Raw genomic sequence first — 22,152 nt, 5'->3', positions numbered from 1 at the left:
GTAACAATGCTCTACTACGGCAGTAGCCACAGGGTCACAACTATTTCCAACAACTTTGTTACTTCCTGGAGTGTGGAAGGTCATTTTCATGGAGTAACAACGTTAACGCAATAGCGGTAGTACATTCCTGAACGTGGGGTTAGAGTACAATGCACTTCGTTAATTTCTACGTATTTCCTTATTCATCATATTGTATTGCGTAATAATGGTCTGAAACAATGACTGAGGGAAATTATCACAATAAATAGGAAATGGGATAAACTATCGAAAATGCAGAAAAAAATTCCCGAAGTTTGGAATCTGTCACTTATTTGACACATGATGATGTCACACGCTTCTTCTGAATTGACAACCCGTAAAGTCTTATATGCTATAGCGTTGTTAATGTGTGTTGTAGAATTTTCATGTGATTTTACTCTCTCAGATAAAAATGTTTTAAATCTGTACACACCTTATTTGTACACAGAGTTTTCGCCCCCAAAAAGCAGACAATAAAAACAATATAACGATTTTCGTTTCTCACATGCCGTTAACCATTCCTTCTTTTCAAACCACTAGAACAAAATTTTCTGCATTTCTTTTCGTTCTGTTGAACGATATTAATGTTTTTAGTAACAATGGTTATTAAAGCAGAAAAATTCGCTCAGTCCCTTGGGATCGAAACCGGGCCTTGGTTCGATCCCCGGCGTCGAAGAGAATTTTTCTCTGTTAATAACCATTGTTACCATAACATATAAATTCTGTAGGACCAAAAATTAATCTTCACGTAAATATTTTTAAGCTGAAAAGGTCCGAGAGCTTTAATCGTCAATTTATCTTTTAATTTTAACCGAGAGAACGAAGTTTGAAACAAACTGTCTACTGTATTCATTCCTTCAAACACTTTTGCACAATTATAATACTTTTACTTAATGGTGTAATGTTATACACACTTTTGTAAACGTACTTATACAACTTAAACCCTGTACATACACTCACACGCACTTTACGTTGAAATTAATGTAGGGGAGACTGTTGTACCTTTAAACACTTTTCCATTTTATTTTTTTTTAATTTTGGGAAATGATATTTTTTTAATTAAAAATACTTTAAATAATTATTTATTGAAGATTCCTTTACAACTTCGTGTATATATTTTCCTGTTCTACACATCTATTAAGGATGGAAAAAATAAAATGTAATATGTTCAAAGGCACACCAGGTTCATGTACCTTAGAACAAACCCTCCTGTAAGTTGGAACACATGTAATATAGGTGGGAATATAGTTGTAAGAATTGACAATCATATTTAAAATGTATTTGCAATCATAAACCAGAGAAGGCTGCTCTGATTGAGATTTTATTTCCTGGAGGAGCAATAACTGCTTCAACAGCTTTCTTCAAGGCATCCGGATCAATTGGGGGCCTCTTAATTCCAGATTTAGTTCGTGGCACGATCTTAAAATAAAATAAAAACAAAAACCTATAGTATTATGTACCTTGGAACATGTTCCGTGGTACAAGATGTTCTGTGTTCAAAGGTACAAGAGGGTGTACGTTTAAACAAATATGGCTACCAAAACTAGAGATTCGAATAAATCATGGAAATTAAAATGTGTTATTACTCACTAGATGATACGGAACACATTGTACTTAATGGATGGTAGCAAATACAATCTGGTTTTATGTTAGATAACATATATCAATGAACGAAATATTTACTTTTGGTACTAAAATAGATTATTTCGTTCACACAACTCACACTTTGCATTAAATCAAACCAAAACTACGACCAGAGCTACTTAGCGGCTTTCCCTACAATCTACTTCAGTTTGAGTCCTCTAGGTAGCAGCAAAAAATAAAAAACAAAAAATATTCAAAGGTACACTATGCTAAAGGTACAACAGTCTCCCCTATTATAGCACTTCAATTTTAACACAATACTACAGAAAAATAAACAGAAGGGCCTGCCCCAGTAACGCTAGAAGACTTTGAGGGTGGTGGGGAAAGGGACGGGGAAAAACTGCTATAATGTGTTACAGTCCAACCTTTAGTGCTAAAATGAACTACATACAGGACGGATTCTCTCGCAGAATTGCGTCAATGCATAATATATATTATATATTTGTATTGTAAACGCATTAAGAAAGATGACTTTAATATGAAATATATTAATTTGTATTTTGTAGTTTGCGTTCACAAAAACGGGGACCTGGCACGGGCCCCAAGGCCTTAAAGAGGAGCCGCCACTGAGAATACCACTGTGAATGATTAGATCATCGACAATTACATGAACCCATTTTCGAAATATTTCTGCAAATGCAGAAGATCTTTGACTTCTACTTGTATACAACAGAATTACAACTTAAAACATATCCATTTTCTACTGAATGAGTCGGCAACTTGAAACTGTGTTTACTTGCTTTCCAGGGACCAGGCGTCAGGCCCATTTAGTGGGTGGCGCGTCGAACACGTTCCGACAAATCCAGTCTCTTTCTCGATCCCTATCGTTCTCTCACTGACGGTCAATTACACAGCGTCTTTAAAAGCGCTATTATGGCGTTCTCTTAAGAGAGTCAGTTACATAACAATCAATTACTTCAATTACACGGCATATAACTCTTCTCTAAAGTACTGTGTACTGTACCCGGGCTGATGAGTCAGAGTCGGAAGCTATTTTGGGAAAAAATATGTCGACTACGAATGCGATAATACTACTGCAAAGAAATTTAAATAAACGACATAACTTTACTAGTGGCAAGGGCATCTATTAAACGAATATTATATTTGGCGCGGCAGCATGTCGTATCGAATGGTATGCCCTGTCCAAAGCTGAAGATTTGGAACTTAAAATCTTTTTATTTTGTAAAAAAAAAAAAAAAAAAAAAAAAAAGGCCACCAGCAACGTAACTTAGGCGACAGGAGCGATTTCCCGCTGATACGAAGTTACGCTCGGGTGTGGATTCGATTCCCGCTTGGGCTCATTAACTGGTAGGGTTTTTCCGAACTGTAAAACGAATGTCAAATAATCCTTAGCGAATCCTCCGCCTCTTCATGGCAAATACCATCTCGCTATCATTAATTCCATCGTCACTAAATAACCAGTAGTTAATAATAATAATACCTAATATCTAATAATAATAATAATAATAATAATAATAATGTATGTATTTATTTACACTGCAAGTGGGCAAGCACCCGGTGGCAGTGGTATATACAATATAAACAACACACAATACAATTATACAATACACAATATAATAAGAATACACAATACAATGTAACACAATAATTACAATTAATAATAATACATAAAATAACTTAATAAGTAAACCTAATTTTACAATACAACCGACATATGTATAGGCCCTACGTAAGTTTCACATTGGTACTGATAATAATCTTTCACTTTACTCTCATCTCACTCGCTGTAGTGGCACTAAGACGCATTTCACTGACACTTTAGGACACATTTCACTGACACTATAGAACACATTTCATTGACACTATAAATTATCACTGATCGGAACTATTCACTGCACTGTAAAACAATAACTTCACTGACTCACCACGCTTCACTGATGCAACAGCTCAAATGAGACACATAATTACACCCTTGTGCATACTTATAAACAGAACTATATTTAAACTAAACATTTCTAGTCTAAGACCCTCTTGCACGCTATTTTTAAATAATTTACAATTCAAACTCAAGGGAGTAACTCGTCAGGCTAAATAAATTAAAAAATTAAATGTTAAATGTCACCTTAATTTTAATTTACACTTTATACACAGCTTTTTAAGTTGTTCTTGAATCTCCTTAGGGAAGGACAGCCCTCAAAGACCTCTGCACGTAAGTCATTCCAATCATTTATAATGTTAATGTTATGTTTTATTTAACGACGCACGCAACTGCAGAGGTTATATCAGCGTCGCCGGATGTGCCGGAATTTTGTCCCGCAGGAGTTCTTTTACATGCCAGTAAATCTACTGACATGAGCCTGTCGCATTTAAGCACACTTAAATGCCATCGACCTGGCCCGGGATCGAACCCGCAACCTTGGGCATAGAAGGCCAGCGCTATACCAACTCGCCAACCAGGTCGACAATCATTTATAGTTCTAAATAATAATAATAATAATAATAATAATAATAATAATCATCATCATCATCATCATCATCATCATTAAAGACAGGAATTTACCCACAGAGACTACAAGGTTAGGCCGGATGCACACAGAATCAGACGCAACGTTTTGCTTTGCAACGCCTCGCGACAGCTTCACACGGTCTGCTCGCGACAACTGACCTGCTGGCTGTGTGGGTTTGGAAAACTAGCCTAGGCTAGAAAATGGCGTCAATGAAAGAGGACTGTCTGTATAAGAAATTCTATTGTATTTGGTTGTTATTTCCTAAAGACGCCTAACACGCTTAAAAATCTATACGACTGACAGAGTCTTAAAATTAAATACTACTAACGTAGTGCACAAACGTCATTTTGTATGTTTATGACTAATTTTATTCTCAACTCACAAAAAAGAAAAATAATATCTTAAATCAATAATGAGTGATAGTATAGAGCAGAGAAGTAGGCCTACAACAAATTATTATTATTATTATTATTATTATTATTATTATTATTATTATTATTATTATTATTATTGCTTAGTCAACTGTCCGAAGACAGGTTTAAACCTCATAGGTAACACCAATAAGGCATTAGTCATTAGGCAACTAGGCCAGGAGATAATGCGGAAGGGTGATCAATTTCTTTCTCCCCCCAATGCATACATCGCTGATTAGCTACATATTTCACTAGTCACACTTCAGATGCATACTAGATTAATGATGCATACATTTAGTACAAACAATTATTGTTCTTCCTCCGACACATATCGTCATGTGAGATGTACTGCCTGATAATACCTAATATATATACATATCAGCCAGAACCTCATTCAGAGATGATGGTGATGATGATGATTTATTATTATTATTATTATTATTATTATTATTATTATTATTATTATTATTATTGCAATAATTTCTAACAAATTTTTAGAAACCACATTACTGTCGTGATATTGTTTCGAAGATTGTACAGAGCGTGTCTTTCCTGTACTAAAACAACTAATTTATTTGCGGCATCGAGCTCCGTTATGAATAATGTGCACTACACAACAGTAGTATTTGTAAATAGTGAAAGCGTGCAATCATAACCACTACTAACGCATGCGCAGTACACTGCAGCTATCAGACAGTCTCCTCGCGACAAACTTCAAGCAGTCATTCGATGTTGTCTCTCCGTGTCTGCTCGTGACCGTCGCGCCGCGTCTGATGCTGTGTGCACCACATCATAAGAAATCAATGGGAGACAAGTACCATCGGAAAAAATGTCGCGTCGCGTCTGATTCTGTGTGCACCCGGCCTTCTGGTATGCATAGAATGTTCGTTGTGTAAAGAGAGATTGAGCGCAGCTAGCAATGCAGGTGCATGTTAGGGAATGGAATTTACGGAGGGGAGCACTATGGCCCAGTACTGCGACCTGTTGAGATCTATTGCACTAACCCTCTAGTGGCGCATTCCCAAATCCACACCGGCTGACCACATTAAGATTCTCTGTGTAGAATTCGAGCAGGCAACCCCACTCATCCCTAGGTCAGCACCCTACATGCGTCGCCAGCCGGCGTTCGGGAAATGCTACGGAATGATAACAAAATGGAGAAATGGTAACGGAATTATGTAAATGCCTAATATGGGGAAAACGGGAGAACCCCGAGAAAAACCCCAACTGCGACCTTGTCAGCCACAAGTGTCACTATGGATTTTCAAAATGAAAAATCCCAGACCTGACCGGAACTCGAAATGCATGTTAGGGAACTCTGCCGTGGTATAAGCAGCGTGAGATTGTAGCTTTATGTAGTTAACCAATCAACGAATCGCAGTGCACTGTAAACAAACCAATTGCCGGAGAGCAACGCTGAACCCTACGCACGAGAAACATATCCCCATTCAGTTGCTGAGATTGGAAAACACATTTCAGTTGTAACCTGGCCATACCTCGGGCTTCACGTCATTCATGACATAACGACAGTCTAAGCACAACTAACACCTAATATCCTCATGTTGTGGCATAAATTTCTACCTTTAATAATTATATATGCCTAATCTTGTTAATGTTCTAAATTTTCCTAAATATTGAAATCCATGAAATTTTTCCGACTTTCAAGCAGAAGATTTCTCTTCCTTCCTTTTCATAAGAAACGATTAAAAACTCCACCCCATTCAACAAAAAAAAGGTAAATTTTCCTTCGACTTATCTCTGATTTTACAGCCTACTACATTTGAAACGCGCCTGTCAAAATAATAGCAACACCCAAAGAGACCTATCCTATGGTCAACAACAGTTAAAAAAATGACAACTACTGACAACGGAAGATCCGTGAAGAAGAAATTACCCGCATTACTACTTCCTTGCAGTGACCAGATGGCGTTGTTAACGGTGTTCCTTTGTGGACGACTCCGCTCAAACAAAAGGTAAATCCCAGTTTCAACATGCATTTTCCTTCATACGGAGCTTTTAATGCACGACCCTCTGTCCTCTCCAACCCTGCACTTTGCGCTTTGTTGCACGCCAGACATATGTCATAAAACTGGAGTCAAATTATACAACTCGTGTCCCAGTCTTCGACCTTCGGACCTCACTCTTTGTCGACTCTTACAGACGTCTGGGCGGAGACGAAACCAGATCCGTAAAGAGGAGAGCATTTTATGTGACTGATAGAGTGAATTCTGTAATATTCCAAGTGTTCTGAATAATAATAATAATAATAATAATAATAATAATAATAATAATAATAATAATAATAATAATAATAATAATAATAATAACACTGCAATAACATACCCTAGCCACAATATTATTATCATTATGAATTCAAATCCAATGGCAAGAAAAGAACAAGAATAGAACTTCATGATAGAAACAACAAATGGAATATAGACATCAATTTATCAAACGTTTTGAAAAATAAAAACATCTAAAAACACCAAACTTATATTTAAAAGTATTGTTAATAACGCAGCACTAATTTATGACTCTGAAACCTGATTAGTAAATAACATAATTAACTCAAAGATGCAAACATTTACATAGAGTGATTCACGAGGATTTACCTTCACTTACGGAGCTTATTTCCAAAGACATTCTGAGCAAAACATATCATATAAACATGGGTCCTATTCTCAATATTTTTAGAGCTGCACTAATATGAATTTTTTTCTTTAGTTTCATTATTGCAAATAGAAAATGAACTGTTCAGAAGTACAATTTCTTTAATTGGCTAAGTATTCTGAAGCTAAGAATGTGTTGTCAATTCCTTAGTTGCTTCGTATAGAGATTTTTGTCACTTTTTAACTACAAAATTACATTATTGTTACGCACTTATCACAACAATTGTTACAAATCACACGATTTCTAGCAACCTCGTTCTTTACAGTTCAATTTTGCATCCTAATGTACAGTCTTAATGAAAACATGGCATGATTTGTAACAATTGTCGTGATAAGTGCGTAAGAAAAATATATTTTTATACTTAAAAATTGAAAGAAAAAAAAATCTGTACGAAGTAACTAGCAACGTATATTTAGTTTCAAAATACTAGTCAATTAAAGAAATTATACTTCTGAATAGTTCATTCTTTATTTGTAAAATTCTTTTATCCTTAAAACTAAATAAAAAAGATATTTTACAAAAAACTTCAAATTACAGGTAGGGGCCATAAGTTACGAATACTTCGATGTCTATCTAGGCCCACTGCAGTGGTGAGTACCATTTCATTATTTTAATAAGTAATCAAAGCATGTACAGTAGTGGCAAAAAAACCGGACCGACCCTTGTACCTTATTTCAGAGCCTTGTTCACTCCAGAGCACGAGAGACTGGTAACTAAGACTTTCGTGGTTCGAACCCTGCCTGGAAAGGAAACTTTTTTTGTTCCTTATTCAAATTTATTCCCAACACTTTTCGATTGCTGGTAAAATTAATGTTCTGGGAATAATACGTTAATTAAGTAGTAAAATATCGCAGAAATTGGGAATAAATTTGAATAAGGAACAAAAAAAGTTTCCTTCCCAGGCAGGATTCAAACCACGAAAGTCTTAGTTACCAGTCTATCGTGCTCTGGAATGAACAAGGCTCTGAAATCAGTTACAAGGGTCGGTCCGGTTTCCCCCCCCCCCACTACTGTACGTCAGTAAAATAAATTACTAAAGCCATAGCGACACAGCGCTTTGCCAACGGCAAGCAAAACAATGCAGGATCAGCCTACACTTCGTTACATAATGTCTGACACGAAAAGTAAACATTGCCGACAGAGGAGAAGAGAAGTATAATTCTAGTCACACAATGCGATGGCAGAGGTCTCATTTCACTCTTATCTCGAAGATGGACGGTGGTAGTACGCTTCATACCTCCCAACTTAGAGACAAGAGTGGAATGAGACAGCTGCCATTGGTTGAATAGCAATAAAATTACACTTCTCTCCTCCTCTTCCGATAATGTTTACATCTCCTGTCAGACATATGGAACGAAGTATAAGTGGTTGACACCAATTTTACTACTTTTCGCCATGCCTTTTTTTTTTGCATTTTTTTTTCCTGGGTATTCTACCAATGCTCAATCATTAGAAGAATAGTAGAATAGTTGAGCATTTCTATTTTGAAAATATAGGCACCATTAATGATGGGACGAAAACCACGAATTACGAGTAATACATTCTCCAGGCACTGAATCCAAAGATATTTAACATTCATTACACAAATACGAACGGCAAGTTGAAGAGAATTTGGGCAATGTACGTGATCTTTCAGAAATGGAAGTTCGATCTTTGTAGGACTAAATTTAAGATGGAAATGGGGAACACAATAGCAAAAGAACTTAAACTTGATTGACCTAAATCAATGTAGGTCCAGAAGCGATCTATTCTGAGGACCGTATTGAATCTAAGGAATCGTAGAAACTTGGAGAGAGTTTGCAGAAGTCTGTACAAGGAAGACCCTGTATTATTCAGTGGCTAAGATTCGGCTCATACATCAAGCTCCTTTGCTTGTACGCGAGTAGCGTGTTAAAACGAGAAGACGTGAGCAATAAAAGCTAGCTTATAATGCTATTTACATGAAGCAGGGGACGTACATGAATGTAACCTGTAGGTAGGCCTACTCTTTTTAAAGAAGTATTATGTACACATCTAAAAATGATATGCATAGAAACTGTTTTTCCAGATACTACAATTATTATTAGTCTTGTAACGCCCCACCTGTACAGAAACGATAGCGAAAATCAATCTTCCCATTATATTGTGTCTAAAAGAAGCCGTAATTCAACCACTTAACTTATGACATTTCATATAAGAGATCATGTTCTATTTTGGACAAATTATTTTAATGCTGTGACGAAAACGCGGCTGTAGGACAAATTATCTGTAAGAATATCGATTTCTCGTTCTAATGTCACTACTACTGTATTAGCCTACCCGTATGCTAAATTATCGCCATCATCATAAACAATCTCAATAAATCAAGATATTAAAATTAATCTCTAACTACCATGATAATGTTTCGTGAGAGACTATCCCGGTATGTGAAGGGGTACTTTCCTCTACACATATTTACTTACTTAAGGAACTCGGAGGTTCATTGCCGCCCTCACATAAGCCCGCCTTTGGTCCCTATCCTGTGCAAGATTAATCCAGTCTCTATCATCATATCCCACCTCCCTCGAATCCATTTTAATATTATCCTCCCAGCTATGTCACGGTCTCCTCAAAGGTATTTTTCCTCCGGCCTCCCAACTAACACTCTATAAGAATTTATTGATTCTCCCATACGTGCCACATGCCCTGCCAATCTCAAACGTCTGGATTTAATGTACCTAATTATGTCAGGTGAAGAATACAAAGCGTGCTGTTCTGCGTTGTGTAACTTTCTCCATTCTCCTGTAACTTCATCCCTCTTAGCCCCAAAAATTTTCCTACGAATTTTATTCTCAAGCACTCTTACACCCTTAATCTCTGTTCCTCTCTCAAAGTGAGAGTTCAAGTTTCATAACCATACAGAACAACCGGTAATATAAATTGTTTTATAAATTCTAACTTTCAGATTTTTTGACAGCAGACTAGATGAAAAAAGCTTCTCAACCGAATAATAACAGGCATTTCCCATATTTATTCTGCGAGTGTTATTTATATTTGTTGCTCCAAGATATCTGAATTTCTCCACCTCTTCGAAGGATAAATCTCCAATTTTTATATTTCCATTTCATACAATATTCTGGTCACGAGACATAATCATATACTCTACTTTGTCTTTCCGGGACTTACTTCCAAACCTATCCCTTTACTTGCTTCAAGTAAAATCTCCGTGTTTTCCCTAATCGTTTGTGGATTTTCTCCTAACATATTCACGTCATCCGCATAGACAAGAAGCTGATGTAACCCGTTCAATAACTCCAAACCCTCTGTGTTATCCTGAACTTTCCTAATGGCATATTCTAGAGCGAAGTTAAAAAGGTGATAGTGCATCTCCTTGCTTTAGCCCGCAGTGAATTGGAAAAGCATTAGATAGAAACTGGCTTATAAGGACTCTGCTGTAAGTTTCACTGAGACACATTTTAATTAACCGAACTAGTTTCTTGGGAATACCAAATTCAATAAGAATAGGATATAAAACTTCTCTCTTAGCCGAGTCATATGCCTTTTTTAAATCTATGAATAACTGATGTACTGTACCTTTATACTCCCATTTTTTTCTCCAATATCTGCCGAATACAAAAAATCTGATCAATAGTCGATCTATTATCCCTACACATAGTAATATAAAATTAATACCATTACGGTACTGTAGTATACTTTTATTGGGGGCCACCATTTAAGAAAACTGTTAGAGCGTCGCCTTTCCATACCGCAGACAGATTCAAATCCTGGCAAGTCCAAGTAGAGTTTGTGATCGGCAAAGACGTGACTGAAATACGTTTTAAAGCGGCATCCACTTATCCTTTGTCAGAATTTACCATTTCTACATTATTCATTAATATTATTTTATGTACAGTACCTTTCCTCATGATGCACCCCAAACAATACTGATGTAATAGGATATTCCGTGACTGGAAGCAGTCCGTAGGACTTATGAAATTCTCGACAGTTTAACGGTTGACAATGTAATTAAATATTAACATCTAATTACAAAAACACGAATTCTGCAAAATTCAATATGAAATATGATGACAGGACAGATTCTTCTCCTCCATTTCCATGTAATTTACTGTAATCCCTTTAACAGAGCAGACAGCAACGGAAAACTGTGTGCTGACTCATACAGTAAGGATAACTACATATTACAAGATTCAGAATGAAATACACACTCTAGAGCCAAATAAACAACAAAAATGCTTGTAATTAAGAGCCAACATCATAATTATAAGATTAAAGAGAGTCAGCGAGGAGTTCAGAAGGACAAGGAGAACGAGAAGTGAAGAAACTACTTAGAGGAAAAGAAAACACAAAGAGTAGGAGAGAAGGAACTAGATAGAAGAATGAAAAGAATGCGAAAGAAGAAAACTAAGAGAAACGCAAGAAATTGTAAGCGAAAAAGAAAAGCTAAGAAAAAGAGGTGAAATAGAAAAAAAGACTGTTTGACCAAGAGACGAAAACTGAGAGCATGGGACTAAACTATGCAAGCAAAATACTAAACTGTGCGAGCAAGGGACGAAACTGTGCAAGGGACGAAACTGTGCGAGCAAGGGACGAAACTGTGTGAGCAAGGGACGAAACTGTGCGAGCAAGGGACGAAACTGTGAGAGCAACGGACGAAACTGTGCGAGCAACGGACGAAACTGTGAGAGAGGGATGAAACTGTGAGAGAGGGACGAAACTGTGCGAGGGACAGATGAAACTCTGGGAGAAAGAGGCGAAACTTTGCGAGGAAAGGACAAAATTTTATCACGGAAAGACGAAATTGTGCGAGGGAAGGAACGAAACTGCGTCAGGGAAGGCCGAAACTGTGAGAGGAACGAGGAAAAACTGTAAGAGGAAGACTAGAAACTATACGAGAAAAAGAATAGGAGAAACAAAGAGAGATAGAAAGTAGATAAGAATTAGGAAAGAAGTCGAATACGAAGAAGAGAAATAAAACGGATTGAGGAAGAAGAATGAGATGTAGGACGAATACGAGAGAGAATAATAGATGAAGCAAACGGAGAAAAAATTAACGACAGTAAATAAGATACTAATATTAAAAAATAATCCATTAAGAGCGCTTTCAGAATAAGAAGGCATACAAGGCGGAGCTAGTTCAGGCCGGTCTATCACGACTAGCCAGTAACAGTGAAGCGGTGTTGCCTAGTTAAATAGTTAGTGCTTCTACAAGTCAGAAATAAAATACAGCAGGCAGAGAGAGACTGGCTGGCCCATCTAAATATACAATAGGTAGTCTAATAGGGCAAACGGTCAGCAAACCAAGAAAACAAGAATGAATACGTACTGTATACAGTATAATATGTTTGAAATTACCCATACATAATTAACGGTAAGTAACGTACACCGGTGCGCCGCTGTGGCTATGTGGAAGGTGCGTGCGCTTCCCGATCAAGCGGCCCGAGGTTCGATTCCCTGTGTGGGCAATTTAAAATATATTTTCCGTCCACGGGACTACGTGTTTGTCCGTTGCCTTGCGACCGTCCTGTGATGTCTCTGCGGTTTCCCTGTGCCATGCTAATTCCATGACCAGTGAGGCCCGCACTTGTGGGATGTGTGAGATTCAGTGATTCTCTCTCCCCTACCCGCAGTGGCGTGTAAGACGGAAATTGAGGAAGTTAAATCGACTAAGAAAGATGACGTACACTGACACAACGGTATAGCAGAAACAAACTATAAAAATAGTTGTCAGATTGCTTTCTTTCTAAATCCATCAATCCAAGTAAAATGTACCTTAACCGAAACTTCGTGTCTTTTTAATTACAGATAAATTAATTGTATAACTGAATTTTTCCTTCTTGTGGTTCAAGTGGTGTGGCGTTTACACATCTTAATCCGGCGGATTTTCGTTCGATTTCCGGCACAACAATGGAAATTTACCTCCATTCAACAGAGATCGAGTATGTGTCCTTTGATTTGTACGAGTGTTTTTTTTTTTTCGTCTTAATAGGTGGCATATCACCATGCTAACAAGGGAGAACTGTAACTGGTGTATGTCTAATGGTTTAAAATTCTCATATAAGTAAATGGATGAAAGGGTCTAAGAAAAGAAATTTGATCAAGATGACAATGATGATGCTGGTGGTGGCGATCTATAGGGAAATGGCGATTTCAGGCACAAGTGTATTTTCTCTGAGGAAATCTACACCAATAGCGACTTCTTTTCCATACAATTGTACTTAGGTCGCGGAAATATCCGTACCTGAATTTTTGGTTTGAAAGCCGATGCCGCAATCGACGGTTAACGGCACAATAAGTTCCCCAGAAGATACACTATGTATAGAGTATAATATAAAATATAACAGATAAATTTCTTAGAAAGAATCCAGTATAGGAAAGCTAAATTTGTTAAAGGTAAAAGAGAAGACGGAAATGATACGATAAAAGAACTTAAATGGGAAACATTAGAAAACAGACGTAGAAAAATTAGAATAACATCATTGTATAGAGCACATCTAGGTCTAAAAGCATGGGTAGACACAACGCCTCGGTTAGAGAAGCCAACGTACTATGGTAGGAACGATAATGATTTTAAAATCAAATGTAGGAAAAAGAAAACGGATGTAGGTACTGTAAATTCTCATTTTTAAATAAAACTATAAATGATTGGAATGACCTACCTGCAGCGGTCTTTGAGGGCTGTCCTTCCTTGAGGAGATTCAAGAATTACTTAAAACGTTGTGTATAAAGTGCAAATTAAAATTAAGGTGACATTTATTTTTTAAAGTGGCATGTATTTATTTAGCCTGACGAGTTACTCCCTTGGTTTGAATTGTAAATTATTTAAAAGTAGCTTGTAAGAGGGTCTTAGACTACAAATGTTCAGTTTAATGTACTTCTGTTTATAAGTATGAATAAGGGTGTAACTGTTTGTCTTATTTGAACTGTTGTATTAGTGAAGCGTGGTGAGTCAGTGAAGTTATGGTTTTACACTGCAATGAATAGTTCCGATCAGTGATAATTTATAGTGTCAATAAAATGTGTTCTATAGTGTCAGTGAAATGTGTCATAGTGCCAGTGCAGTGAGTGAGATGAGAGTAAAGTAAAAGATTATTATCAGTACCAATGTGAAACTTATGTAGGGCCTATATATTTATGTAGGTGGTAATGTAAAATTAGATTCACTTATTAATTAGGTTATTTTATGTATTATTATTAATTGTAAAATTATTGTGTATAATATACTGTATTGTGTATTCTAATTGTATTGTGTATATAATTGTATTGTGTATCTAATTGTACTGTGTATTGTATAATTGTATTGTGTATTGTAATTTTATAGTGTATTGTTTATATTGTTTGTACCACTGCCACCGGGTGCTTGCCCACTTGCAGTGTAAATACATACATACATACATACATACATACATACATACATACATACATACAGTCCACACCTGTGGAGTAACGGTCAGCGCGTCTGGCTGCGAAACCAGGTGGCCTGGTTCGAATCCCGGTCGGGGCAAGTTACCTGGTTGAGGTTTTTTCCGGGGTTTTTCCTCAACCCAATACGAGCAAATGCTGAGTAACTTTCGGTGCTGGACCCCGGACTCATTTCACCGGCATTATCACCCTCATATCATTCAAACGCTAAATAACCTAGATGTTGATACAGAGTCGTAAAATAACCCAATAAAATAAAAATACATACATACAATACACATATGAAAATAACGCTCCCGACATCAATATAAGCTTTCACTAAGGCAGAAATGCCCCATTCTTCTGTTATTTTGGTGTCCCAATTCTCGTTTCGTTTACAATTCGCACTACAATAGGGTGGGGTCGAAAAGAACAATGATCGGTCCTTGAAACCAAATGATGTGTCGAATAATCCTAGGCCTACGCCCGCCCGATATCATGGTGCAGCTGTCTAATGATTTGGCAGAGATAATTTCGTCGAGCACAGTGAAAATAGATAACATTTTTTGTGATAACTTAAGCACATTCTTGTTGAGATCTACAATGTCAACTGCTTGACAGTTGCCATGGCTGGTTCCTATTATAGCAACGATATCATCAATGGTCTTCGCGCACCACACGTAGCTCGCGAATGTTTTCAGATCTCACATTTCTCAAACGGCCGGTATGTGCTGCACCACCACCACCACCACCACCACCAACCATGAAACGTTTGTACCACTTAAAATTGGGGTTCGGCAGAATTGATCGCTGACGAAAGTCAACGTTGCCAAATGCTGAAGGTAGAGCACATGATGGTCTAGTTACGACGAGAGTTGAAAACTATCTCCTTCAACAGAGATCTGAAAGTTTGGTGTAACTTTAACCAGTTTTATGTAAATATTAGTAAACGTAAATGCAGAATAAGAGAAACACAAATGCACAACAGTAGCAGTAGTGGTGACCGTGGTGACAGCGGAATAATAATAATAATAATAATAATAATAATAATAATAATAATAATGATAATAATAAAAATAATAATAATAATAATAATTGCTCGAAATAGATATTTAATAGTTTAAATACAAAGGTAGTGTGTAAGGCCCACATACGAACTAGAAATTATTTATAAAACAGACACATGTTTATAATCGTCCAGACAGCTTTTTTTATGGTTTATTTAACGACGCTCGCAACTGCAGAGGTTATATCAGCGTCGCCGATGTGCCGGAATTTTGTCCCGCACGAGTTCTTTTACATGCCTGTAAATCTACTGATGAGTAGGGAAAGGAAGTTCATGCATTTGCGTATTTGTTCTCTATCGTTGTGTGAATATGCTGAAAGATTATCTACATGAATCACAAATTTCTGAATAAAATGATATTATTTTCATTGTGCATAAAAGTGCATATTTATAAAAGCATCATATTTTAACATTTATGAAGGGAAATTACATATTATGTATGTTTATTTGTATTTTTCTCATTTTTAAAAGTGTGTAACCTCGTAAACACGACTAATTTATGTTTATGAATTTTGAACGCAACGATGACGCCCTCATAGAGAGCCCCTCAAGTTAGCAATTGGTATTCCTTTACTGCAGTCTTTAGAAGATTTCGATAGAACAATATCCAGTTTAACATCACTTCCATGAAATGTAGGAGATAAAGGGTCCGAGAAAACAGCAAATATTCTTTCCAAAAATCCTGGCTATTATCAACTTAAAGAAATTCAAGATAGTCTCGAGGGAAAAATACCCCAAAAACCAACAAAATTTTCTGTAGAACGGCTCACAGCTTTTGTGCAAGCGCCTCTTACTTCTTGTGTCGTAGAACGAAGTTCTTCGCGTTTCAAAGCTATGTTGAGAGACAACAAGCGAAGAATAACAGAAAACATACGTCACTGCTTAGTTATGAACTGTAACAGCATAAATGGAGCATTCAGCAACGAGGCAAGCACGTCAAAATCCATAGACTAAACGTAAGTTACCTATACCTTATTATTCTGTTAAAATAATCTCAGACTATAATGTATACTTTGTAGCATATTTATCTATTTTTACGGCAGAAAAGCATACATATTCTTCACGTTTTTAGGGCATGAACTTTCTTTCCCTACTGATGAGCCTGTAGAATTTAAACACACTTAAATGCCATCGAGCTGGGCCGGAATCGAACCCGCAACCTCGAGCACAGAAGGCCAGCGCTATACCGACTACGCTACCGAGGCCGACTCCAGACAGCTTTCTCTGTCAGCAAAACGTGAAGTGTGAGTAATAATTCGACAAACTGTGCAAGTTCTGCAAAGTGAATTGTTTTGGACAGAATCCAAAGGTAGACGTGTTATGAAAATAATGAAACTCTTGAGAGGTTGCTGGCCAGGTAACAAAAATATCAAGTAATGTATTTACCGGCAAGAAACTAATTATAAATGTACCTCTGGGCTCTCTATACAATGTAATTCACAAACTCAAAGTTAAGAGTCAACGTTTCCTATTCATAACTTCACATTCATTCAAGCTACGAACCAAGAATTCTACAATCCACGCTTTTGATTCTAGTAGTGTAGGTCTAATAAGCATTATTTTGCTCATTTGAAAGGCCAGTTCGCTATTCATCCCTTCATCCTAACATTTTATTCTCAATTCCCGCCAGAAGCCTCTTTGGTCCCACATTCAGCAGATACGTATGTATATCTGCACACACTACAGAGTCGTGCGTTACGCGTTGGTCCGAAAGGAACTGTCTGTAAAGCAAAGAAGGAAACAGCTTGCCGGAAAATGTAGCTTGGAGTTTTTTAAACCTGTAACTATAGGGCACATAACCTTTGAATTCACTTCCTTTCCAAAGGAAGGGTTGCTAAGGATTTTTATAGCTTCTTAAAACTATATTTCGTCCTTGGCAAGTATTAACTCCACATTACCGGACGCAATGGTAAACACTATAAGCACTGAACAATCGAGGGAGATTTTAAGCATTTACTTAACCACTTGAGTGATTATCAATTCAACTATGTATTGTAAACTTTGTTCTGCACAAATTTTAGTTAGCCTTGTCGTCGGAAGATAAAAAGTAACTACAAATATTTAACTTAAATATTCTGTATCATTGTGTACACTTTGGCTAACGCATGCAGCTTTAATTTTGTGTTCGAATCTCGCCTATGTAATACTCTATACTGTAGTGTATATTGTTAATTGTAAACGTAGCAACTTATGTTGCCTTAGGCAAAATCTTGACGTCATGGTGACCCTCATTGCGGAAGTCCCACTATGTGCCCAATAAACAGATATATACCGGTATATACAGCATAGAAGCGTAGACAAAAATAATATAGTTATTGATATACAGCAGTGGTGTCACGAAATGAGCACGGCAACTTCGCTTCGCCCGCATGCTCTGCCTTAAAAAAACAGCATATAGGCCCTAAATAACTGTACGACTACTCAACGCTCAGGCAGGGATGTAAAAAGTGTTACAGTATGTAAAGGATTGTAGTTGTAGGGAAAATCACAATCAAACAAATGAGACAATTTATGTTAGCCTATAAGTGCCTGCGATACGTCATGCACAATAATAAACAGCAGTAAATAAATTTAATGAATTTATGCAATAACTTCTACAAAAGACAAAGGGATAAGGCATAAACATTATTTGAAAATTGAAATATTTGCGATATATAATTATACTTTTATGGCTATTTATTTATAAATTAACAGTACTTCACATTAAATAATATAGTATATTCCTCTAAGGGAAAACAATAGTACTATACTTGAATTGCCCGTATATTGTGTCACGAAGCAGTGGAAGAAACAAATACTGGTACATAAAAACATATACAAACTAAAAACAAAAATATAATTATTATTATTTTCTAAGCTTTTATTTCATTGCTCGTATATTGCAATTGCAATGTGTATAATGTCAAAACACATTTTCTTAAATTATAAGAATCAATTTTTCTTACGTCTACTTCTGTAGACGTTTGAAGTTTATAGGCCTATTTAGATAACATAACATTCTCTATATCAGATAATAAATATTACATTAGCAGTTGTAATCCTTAAAAGTGAACATAAATGATTATCTATCAGTCGACTCAGACTAGATTTGTTACGTTTCATGAAAGAAAAAACTGTTTACATCTATACGTACTGCCAAACATTGATATTATTTCTGGGAATTTAAAATAAAAAGTAAAAATTGAAGTAACTGTTGATATTATGATAACTTCAACGCTCTTTACTCTTTAGCATGAGGTCGAGTGTAGTCCCCCATCACGTCTAGCGTAAGACTGTAGATTAGGCCCGTTACACACTTGAGATTTCGCTAGCGAGAAATGTGTTGCGAGAAAATTCAAAGATTAATAACATGGATTCAAATGGACATCCAACACACTGGATGAGATTCTCGTTCCAGGCGAAAACCTCGAGCGAGTTTCTCGCTGAAATCGGTAGCTCAGCGAATTTTCTTGACATATTTATCAAAGATGTTTGACATTTATATTCTTTATGACGATTGAACGTCGAAAAAGATATCACAGGTGGCGATGAATTGTATTGCTTTTATTGAAAATGAGGAAAGATGGCTGATAATTGCAGTCAGAAACTTATCGAACTTGTACGATGTCACCTGTAGGCCTATTTATATGATACACGGGATTAAAACTATAAAAACACGAAACTTAAAGAAGAAATCTGGAGACAAATATCAGATGATTTGAAAATAAATAGGGCTGTATTTTATTTTGATGAGATTTGATAGTATGTAATACGCTTTGCCAAATTTGGAAACTTTTCCATAAGGGTAGCTTAATTTATTTATTTATTTATTTATTTTAGAAATAATGTATCTATATGTCTTAACACTTTACATAATTTTAATCAGAACATAGCAAAGAATCCTCTATCATATTACGAATGGCAAAACACTGAGGTCTATTCAACCTGAAATAACGCCTAAACGTATCATCCAAACCGAAATTAGCGACGGAAACTCGCCCTTACCTTCGTGAGATACAATGTGATTGCCAGATATTTCTTGCTTTAATTTTAGGCCTACTTTTTCTTTTCATTAACAAAATATGTTCTTATAACTCCATTTCCTCATCATCTAAAGATTCAGATTCAACACAGTAGCGTTCGTACATAATAATTTGTAAAGTACGACAATATACTCATAGGTTATACATTTAAGTACGACAATATACGTAAATACATAACCTGTAATATTTCCCCCAATGAGTGATTACTATAATCAGAAAAATTATCTCTGCATGAAGGCAGTACATACATGAACAGCGTGATGTGATCTGTGATAGCGAGAACTCGCTAATGGAGAAAGGCTCTTCGCCTTTTCCTCGCAACACATTTCTCGCTAGCGAGATCTCTTCAAGTGTGTAACGGGCCTAAGAGAGCGGTAGCAAGGGAGGTAAGTTTTGAACAAGTGCTGTTAATGAAACAAAACTGAAGAACAAAACGTAGTCGTAATAGGACAGAATGACATCGCTGATATACAGAATCCTAATTAACAACACCGAAATATTTTCACCTAGTATAGAGGGGTCCTAGACAAGCAACTTGAGATACGGAACTCAAGTTCTATAGTCTATGTATTCAAATTTTCATTTTATAGCATAAAATCTACAAAGAATATGCACGCCACACCACTAACTTCTATATTATACAAAACAATAGCGGACATTAGACCTATACTGGGTGAACAGTATACAGCAGAACAGGTTTCACGGCTCTTAGCCGGCCAGCCGGTGAGGGACTCAAGGCCGCGCGAGTTCTGCTATATACTGTTCACCCAGTATTTTAAAGGCAAGGAACTTAAGATGGAATACACTGAAATTCCATAAGCAATATACAAGGAAAATTATATTAAGTGCACAGTTTTACAGAAATTGCTCTAACTGACGACCTTCAACCTCTTGTAGTCTATCAAAGATTCCTGGCATATCAAGAATAAATCTAATCTGATTGATTGGTTTCTTCCGAGGATTACCCCAGCCGTGGGACTGATGCCGGATGGTTTATGGCGAGTTCTCGGCCTCACTTCACTTCTCCCCGTTTGGTCTGATTACCTGGTTGTGTTTTTTCCGAGGTTTTCCCCAACCATAAGGCAAATGCCACGTAAGCTTTTGGCGAATCTTCGGTCTCACCTCATCTCACTACATCTCGCCAAAAAATTGTAGAAAATTGTAAAAAAAAAAATTGCATAGAATTACAAAATTTTAAAAAATGTAAAAATTGTAAAAAAAATTGTAAAACTGTAATTGTAATCTTGTAAAATTTTGACTTGTTCCACATCTTAAAGCTTCATTGCTAATAAGATCTATGGAATATAATAAATGAAATGAAAAAAAAAAATTAAATTTACAGCCTAGTTGAGTGTACCACAAATAGTAACATGAACTGCTACCAGGAAGTCAAAGGGGGATAGCAATGACAAAGGAAGCTTTTAATAGAATGAGGAGCATTTTTTTCCGACCTCTGGAAAAAGAACTAAGGAAGAGACTAGTGAAGTGCTTTACGTGGAGGGTGGCATTGTATGGGGGGACAGAAACATGGACATTACGACGAAGTGAAAAACGATTAGAAGCATCTGGAAAGTGGATATAGAGGAGAATGGAACGTGTGAAATGAACAGACAGAATACGAAATGGAGCTGTGCTAGAAGGAGTCGGTGGAAGAAGAATAATACTGACAATGATCAGAAAGAGGAAAAGAAATTGGCTGAGCCACTGGTTAAAAAGAACTGACCTACTGAAGATGCACTGGAAGGAATGGTGAACGGAAGTAAAGTTCGGAGCAGAAGAACATATCAGATAATAGTCAACATTAAGATACCGGTACATGAATCATTTGCGAAGACTAATAGGAAAAAATTGGAGAATGATGGGTTTGCAGTGAAAGACTTGGCCTTGAGCAGAACACTATGAATGAAAATGAATTAATTATTATGATAGCCATCTAGGGGAAAAAGTAGAACCGCAACAATTGCTAATAAATTAGTTCTGACTGCAATACTAATGCAATGGCGTGCAGTCATGTGATTATTCTGTAAATTTTGGAGATTACGGTAAGGCTAAATTATGAAAACGCTGTTCAAGAGTTATTTCTGTTATTAGCAATTCGGTTTCTCCTAGTTACTAAGAAGGCGAGATGTAATTCTAATCTATATTGTAACCCTATTTTGCTTCAGTATTAATTTAGGAGTACAAAATTGTACAGACATTTTATATCGCTGACCTATTCCAAGTTGCTTGTCTAGGATTCCTTTATAATCAGTAAAAATAATTCGGTGTTCATTAACATTCTGCATATAGAAACGTGTCCCCTTTAGACACATGAAGACGCATGGGGACAGGGAGGTAGAATTCCACGTTTTCATGACCCATACCAGAGTAAGGTGGTGTAGTCAGCATCAGGCTTCAACCGATTTTTTTTTTTTTTTTACTTCCGAAAAAGATTCGGTACTCAATTTGACAGGAGGCTGAGTGGATCTTGGGGC

At 36.6% G+C, this 22,152-nt stretch overlaps 1 protein-coding gene across 1 annotated transcript in view; it reads right to left on the bottom strand.

Annotated features, from left to right (window-relative positions):
* LOC138703209 (exostosin-1-like) overlaps positions 1–22,152 on the bottom strand; it is a 231,260-nt gene that overhangs the window by 203,112 nt on the left and 5,996 nt on the right. The window lies entirely within an intron of this gene.

The sequence above is a fragment of the Periplaneta americana genome, chromosome 7 (assembly GCF_040183065.1).
Source record: "Periplaneta americana isolate PAMFEO1 chromosome 7, P.americana_PAMFEO1_priV1, whole genome shotgun sequence".
Classification (NCBI taxonomy): domain Eukaryota; kingdom Metazoa; phylum Arthropoda; class Insecta; order Blattodea; family Blattidae; genus Periplaneta; species Periplaneta americana.
The sequence above is the reverse complement of the archived record's forward strand: the minus strand, read 5'-3'. Positions and strand labels throughout refer to the sequence as shown.